We start from the raw sequence: 7,969 nt of genomic DNA, 5'->3' as shown, positions 1-7,969 counted from the left end.
GAGGGAGAAGCAGGCTCCCTGCGGGGAGCCCGATGCAGAACTCAATCCCAGGACCCCAGAGTCACATGCTGAGCCGAAGGCAGACGCTCAGCCGCTGAGCCACGCAGGCATCCCTCTTTCCTTCAACTTCTTCCTTTTCCTGGGTAGTCAGCCTATTAGATTATACTCAGGACATTTAGAAAAGGTCCCGTAGACCTGGGTTCCCCTCCATTACCCACATGGGTGACCTTAGGTGCTCCATTAACATCCCCTATGAACAATTTCACCTGCCTCTTCAGCATCTAAGGGACCAGTGCTTGCCCTTTGTCTCATGTGGTTGCTACTTCATGCCCATCCATTTTCCCATGTGGATATTTCTGTGCCTTCTTCTAGGGTTACACGTGGGCCTATGTGGACCTACGGACCCCTTCAATAACGGAGGCCCCACCTATAGTGCTCCACTTGAAGACTGCAGGCCGCAAAGCATTACAGAGTAGCAAGGAGTCCTTGGGTGTAAATGTGTACAGAGCAAATTCCATGAATGGTTGAAAAAAGCTCCTCTTATTTAAAGAGATTGTATCTCAGAGCCACTTGGTAAATTTGTGTAAACAAGCAGATTCTTAGGCTTCATTCTAGACCAACTGAACCTGAACTCCGGGTTTAAGTCCAGGAGGTTTAATTTTAAACAAGTTCCATGGTGCTTTGGTCTGAATGCTTTTGTCTCTCCCAAATTCATATGTTGAAGCCTAATAATACTAAGTGTGATGGTATTAGGAGGTGGGACCTCTGGGAGGTGATTAGGTCATCCCCCATGAATGGGATTAGCACCCTTATACGAGGCTCAAGAGAGCTCTCCCCAGAGTAGGGGCCCACTGCAGAGAGCCCCTATTAGGACAATGCCCAGTAGAGTCATTGGGGTAGAGCTACCAGCATTGCAAAAGGAGCTCCTGGCACACAACAGCGGGGGTAGGACCACCTAAAGCCAGGGGGGCAGGGTAACTCAGAGCCTTGCAGGCCCAACATCTAAACCAATGTATCCAGAAGATACTAGGTCTTAATTAGTGCTTTAAAAGGATGGTTTTGATGTGTAGCTTGGGGTTAAGAACCAGTGATTTGGTCCCCCCTTTCTTCTATTCTGTCTCCTCTCTATGAAGTCTTTTCTTTTTCTTCCTAAGAAAATTTTGGTTTTGTTCACATATCTGTATTTATCTGTCATGCTCCGTGCAATTCCCTGCCTCAGAGGAAGCTAACTCCACTTTCAGCTGCAGGAGTAATTTTTCACTGTTAATTAATGCTTGTTGCTCAAGAAGAGTCTGAAAAATCTTTAGGAAGAAATAAGGGACCTAATTCTATCCAATGACCCATTGGAGAACTTGTCAGAGATGTCTGGAAAAATTTTTCCTCATTCTTAAGAATAAGTCACTATTGGGCTTCCAACTTAATAACAGAGTATCTCATATTGGACTATTTTTCTGCTGGTAACAGTTATAAAATTTGAACAAAATATAAGAAAAAACAGCATCTGTTTCAAGGAACTGGAAAACAACCAAAAACAGACAAAACCTCTAAGAGACAAAGTCTTGAAAAAAGGGAAGTACGCTAGGTAAGATATCACATTTAACTGCCAGTTCCCTTAAGCAAACTCCCTCATCTGCCTAAAGCAACATGAACAGAGCTCAAGCAGATAACAGCAGTCTTAGTGGGTTGAGGAGTCAGAGGAGAGTTTTTGGGGTTATTATAATCACACCTAGAAACTGAAGAGAAAGTTCCAGAAAGGAAGGAGTCACAGGGAAGTAAGTTCCTAAGATCTGAATGCAACTTCCCTCAAATGTTTGGCTGACTCCCAAACTATGCATGTGCATGCCAAGGCATCAGGAAGCCCAGCCACAAAGCAACTCTGGAGACCCAAAAGAGAGGGGCAAGGATTTTAGCAAGTAATTAGTGTTAGAAAACCTGAATTTAGAGTTCAAATCATTCTAAATTGGAAGGTTTAGTATATACCTTGGTCTTTCCACTGAAATCCCAAGGGCCAAGCCTCCATAGGATCAAGGTGACCCCTCTGTAATTTAACTGTCTGCTAGGAAAAAAACTCAACACATCTTAGTGTTGAGTGGATGATTACAGAATCTACAGTTTCTATAAAGTGTCATTGACAATGTCTGCTATATAATAAAAAACTACTAGAAGTGTGAAGAAACAGAAAAATGTGATCATAATACGTTTTTTTAAAAAGTTGATAAAGAGCTCTGGATCATCCAGATGTTCAAGTTAGTAGACAAGAACTTTTAAACTATTAAAAATATATTTTAAAAACCAACATAAAATAGCGAAACAATCAGTGAGGGGATAGGAAATTTCAAGAGAGACATGATATTCCGAAAAAGAATTACATGAAAATCCTAGAAGTGAAATAAACAATGTTGAAATCAAACATTTATCAAATGGGAAATATAGAAAGACAGGACAGAGGAAAGTTGTTAAAGGTTGGTGACAAAGTTGATAATGAGTCAATAAAGAAATTATGCAAACCGAACCACAGAAGGAAGGAAAATTGAAGAAGGAGCAAGAGGAGGAGGAGAGAACAGAGCCTCAGTGACTGTGGGACTGTATCAAGTGATTTAAAATAGTTATATTTAGGGATGCCCAGGTGGTTCAGTGGTTGAGCGTCTGCCTTCAGCCCAGGGCGTGACCCGGGGTCCCAGGATTGAGTTCCACATCGGGGATCCCTGTATGGAGCCTGCTTCTCCCTCTGCCTGTGTCTCTGCCTCTCTCTGTGTGTCTCTATGAATAAATACATAAAATCTTTAGAAAAATAAAATAAAATAGTTACATTTAAAGTCCTAGAGTAACAAGAGAGACAATGGAGGAGAATACATATTTAAAGGTAGACTTGCGGGATCCCTGGGTGGCTCAGTGGTTTAGCACCTGCCTTCGACCCAGGGCGTGATCCTGGAGTCCCGGGATCGAATCCCACATCGAGCTCCCTGCAGGGAGCCTGCTTCTCCCTCTGCCCGCCCTGCCTCTCTCTTTCTCTCTCTGTGTCTCTCATGAGTGAATAAATAAAATATTTAAAAATAATAATAATAAATAAAGGTAGACTTGGGGCACCTGAGTGGCTCAGTTGGTTGAGTGTCTGACTCTGGGTTTTGGCTCAGGTCATGAGCTCAGGGTCATGAGATCGAGTACTGCATTGGACCCTGCGCTCAGTGGGGAGGTCTGCTTGAGATTCTCTTTCTCCCTCTGCTGCTCCCTCCACTAGGGTGTGCTTTCTCTCTCTCAAATAAATAACTAAATAAAATCTTAAAAAAAATGAAGATGGATTGGTTGAAATTTTACCAAATTTGCTTTAAAACAAACTTCCAGAGATCTAAGAAACTCAAAAACCTCCGAGAAGGATAAATGTAAAGAAAACTATACCAAGGCACATCATAATAAAACTTCTTAAAATGGAAGGGAACATTTTTAAAGAGAAAAAAAAGACATTACATAGAGGAATGGTGATAAGAATGACTGCCAACTTCTTAACAGAAATAATAGAGGTCTCAAAATAATGACAAGATGCAGTTTGAGTGATAAAAGGAAAAACAATGTCCAATTTAGAATTTCATATACTGCAAAGCTATCCTTCAAACGTGAATGCGAAATTAAGGAACTTTCAGAAAAACTAAACTTCAAGAAAAACTAAAACTTGTCACCAGCAGAATCCCACTATAAGAATTACTAAAGGCAATGCTTCATATTGTAAAGGAAAGGTACCTGATGGAATTCAGACCCATAAGAAATAATGTAGAGGGCCAGAAATAGTAAATATGTGGATAAATGTAAATGATGTTTTCCCATTTTTTTCTTTAGATTTTTATAAAGACAACAGGCTTATTAAGGCTGTATAATAATAATGCATGATGGGGAATATAACAAGTAGAAGTAAAACACGTCAACAATAGCACCAAAAAGGGGGGGGGGAAGGAAACATACTACAATGCTACAAATTCTGGTGTTATGTATGAAATAGTATCATTTTAATTCAATAACTCATAAAGAATACATAACATCTAATAAGAGAGATTCAGAATATAAGGAAAAAACTAACAGAAATAAAATGAAAAAAAAAAGAAGCAAACCTACCAATATAATGGAGTCTTTAACGCACTTCTCTCAGCAATTAATTGAAGCAGTTATAGAAATTTTGAGCTATACCAACATCCGACTTGCTCTAGTTGGTATTATAGAACACCATACCAGTTACTGAATTCTTTGCAAGAGCACATAGAATTTCCACCAAGATAGATATGTTGGTTCATAAAACAAATCTTAATTCATTTCAAAGGATTAAAATCATACAGAGTACATTCTCTGCCCAAATAGAATGAAATTAGAAAGCCAATATCAATAACGTGTCTAGGAAATTCCATAAATATTTAGAAATTCATTACATACTCTAAGTGATTTTCAAAAAGTTACAGAGAAAAATGAGAGGACCCTACCAAATTTGAAAAACCCATGATTCTCCCTCCTACTCAGGGAAAACACCTGTCTTTTCCTAGTGGGTGTCTCCCTTTCTTTTACACAGAACACTCACAACACTTCACTTCTGACACTTCTGGCCACCACATATTGGGGGGGGGGGTTCCCCACACGAAGCAATTCCCCATGACATCAGCCTGCAATTCAAGTCAATTCTGACACTATCTACCCAGGGATTGCATCAGATCCCATGGTTTAAGATTGCTCCCACCCCACTTTAGATGCCAATCGCAAGTAGTAGGTTCCCAGGTTTCCTATAACTTCTGTTGATTTGGCTACAAATCAGAGGGTCCTAAGACCCCCTCCTCAGGTTTGATTAATTTGCTAGAGCAGCTCACAGACCTCTGGGAAACAATTACTTACATTTACCAGTTTATTAAGGGATGTGATAAAGGATACAAATGAACAACTAGATGAAGATATACATGGGGTGAAGTCTGGCAGAGTCCTGAGCTTAGGAGCTTCTGTCCCCATGAGCTGGGCTACACCACCCTGCCAGTATGAATGTGTTCACCAGCCTGGAGATTCACCGAACTCTGTTCTATTGGGATCAAAATAGATCATAGACATGATCAAGTATTAATTCCACTTCCAGCCCCTTCCCCTCTCTAGAGGATGGGGGTTGGGGCTGAAAATCCTAAGCTTCTAATCATGGTCTGGTCTTCTGGTTGGCAGCCTCCAGGAGCCTACCTAGAGTTATCTCAGTACAACAAGAAGTACTCCTAGCGCTTTCATCACTTAGAAAATTAGAAGAGTTTAAGGAGCTCTGTTCCGGGAACCAACGGCAGAGACAGATATGTCATATACATATACGTGGGCTGAAATGGGCATTTATCTTTCACTTTGGCCGGCCAGCATGCAAAACCCTAGTATAGGTTAGGAGTTCTTCACTTTATGAACCGCCCACTTTTCACCACAGAAGCTAAAAATGTCAGATACTCACCTCATACTTCCTTGTGGTTAAGGTGTAGTATGAGCAAGGCACAAATGCTTGTACAGCATCTCATGGTAACTCATGAAGCTTCATGAAGCAGAAATAGAGGCTAAATATTTCTGCTCAACTTCCAGAAATAGCATTGTCATGAGTTCTAGTAGAGTCTGATATCTAGTGTTGGTGGCCCCAGCGGTAGATTAGCCTGTGGTGGCAGCAGTTATATTGCTACCAGAATGCGTGGGTAGATTTTGATGTTGTTCCTGAATTTGAAAACTTCAAGTCTAAGTTTCCAGGAACCTCCGCTACAATCCTAACTACCCAAAATCCTTTTAATAAATTGCTTTTTCTTACTCAATTTGTCTGAATTTGCTTCAGCTGCTTGACACTAAAGACCCAATTAAAATTTCGTTGACATTCTCTTAAGCTGCGTTCTCTTAATTACAGCTGAAAGTATCCTAAATAATCCCAGTCCTGGGCTCTATCAGTTATCTGTAACCACATAATGCTCTGCGGCAAATAATGCAGTGAATTAAAACAACAATGACTTCTTCCTGTTCACTTCTCTATAGGTTGCTTGAGAATCAGCTGATGTAGGCTGAGTTCAGTGGATTTTCGCTCCAAAATGTGGACAGGGTCTGGCCCAGCACCATGCTTCTCTCATTCTCCTTGGACCTCCCAGGGCTTGTCTTCTTATGGAAATGACAGTAGTCAAGAGAGCAAGACCAAGAGTGCAATTATAGTTCAAGCCCTCTCATGTTAGGTATACTAGTATCCCGGTGGCCAAGTCCCACCGCTAAGCCCAACATCGGTGAGGTAGGAAATATATTCTCTAGTTAGATGAACTACACAGCACATAGCGAAGTGCACATACAGAGCGAGGGGTAAAGAATTGGGAGCTGTAATGAAACCTACTGCATCCACCTACCACCCATTTCTACCCCCACATAAGGCAAAGTGTTAGGTGACCCCTGGTGATGGTGTCATAGTGTCTGTTTCATCCGCGTTGAAGATTTTTCAGAAAAGGTCTTGGACACACTGCTTTCAGATGAAGAAATGAGCCTCTATCTTTGTATGATCAGGTGACGATAGAATCATAAATGATAGGGTTGTTGGAGATCTTAACGACTCCTTAGTAAATCCCATTGCTTGATTGGTAAGGAAACTAAAGCACCAAAACGTGAGTGACTTGGTCATGGGGTACAGCTAGAAAACAGCAGAAGGACGACTGGAACGCACACTGAATGTGAGGGGGTTAATATTTTGGAAAAACATTGACGTGCTTTTCTCCTTTGCCTGTCTCAGTGTGTCAATGCTCCCTACTTCCCTGGCCTGACCCGAGTGTGTGTGTGCACGCAAGTGCATGTATACACAAGGTGATAGTGAAGAAGGCTAGGGGTGGGGGTAAGGGTGGGGTGGGGGTAAAGAGGAGGAGGGAGAGTGTAATTCTGAAAATTTTGAGTCACATAAATTCCCTTACAGTTTAGAACACAGCCCTTCTACCTATGGCATCTAGGCCATGAGGCTTGAAGGCCTATGGGAGGTTGAGGATACGTCAGGACAAATCAAAGAAAATCCCACCCCCTCTTTAGCTTGAGGGGATTGTGGAAAGAAGGGGAGTGAGAAAGAGAGCCAGTGGGAGGGAGGTAAGGACTGAAGAGGGTGCCCAGACTCCGGGGGCAGAAAAATGGTCCTGATTTGTGTCCTCCTGCTTTCTTTCACACGGCCTGATTTCAGGCTCTGCTTCATCCGTGCAGCAAGAGGGTGGGGGAGACCAGCTGCGGACTCAGTTCATCTGAACTGGGACCCAGAGGCCACACTTTTAAAGGCTTCCTGCCTGTTTTACTATGTACTGGGTTGAAAACCACAGTAGTCAAAGTGAGAGAATGAACGTTTGGACCCACCCACCCTGCTTCTCAGTATGACGCCCTCATGAAAATAAACAGGTTAATCACGGGCAAAATGATGAAGTTACTATCTCTCAGAACATTTGGGGCCTGGGCTCATTTGTCACACATACCGTGTGTGTGTGAAAGTACAAAGAGGTCACCACTGGAAATTTTCATTGTCTTGAAAGAAACACGTACCCCCACGTTCATTGCAGCATTATCTACAATAGCCCAGATACTGAAATAACCAAAGTGTCAGCGGATAAATGGATAAAGAAAAGATGGTATATATGCACAATGGAATATTACTCACCTGTAAAAAGGACGGAAGGCCTGTCGGTTTGCAACAGCACAGGTGGACCTGGAAGGTATTATGCTAAGGGAAATAAGCCAGACAGAGAAAGACAAATACTGTATGATCTCACTCATAAGTGGAATCTTAGAAGCAAAGCAAAACAAACAAACAAAGAACAGGAAAAACCTGAACTCACAGACACCAGTAGCAGATAGGTGGCTGAGGTTGCCAGAGGGAGGGGTGGGTAAGATGAGTGAAGGTCGTCCAAAGACACAAACTTCCAGTTATAAGATAAATAAGATCTGGGGATGCAACGAACAGCATGGCGGCTACAGTTAGTGACAGTTATGT

This window comes from Nyctereutes procyonoides, unplaced genomic scaffold (assembly GCF_905146905.1).
Source record: "Nyctereutes procyonoides isolate TBG_1078 unplaced genomic scaffold, NYPRO_anot_genome, whole genome shotgun sequence".
NCBI classification, from domain to species: Eukaryota; Metazoa; Chordata; class Mammalia; order Carnivora; family Canidae; genus Nyctereutes; species Nyctereutes procyonoides.
The sequence above is the reverse complement of the archived record's forward strand: the minus strand, read 5'-3'. Positions refer to the sequence as shown.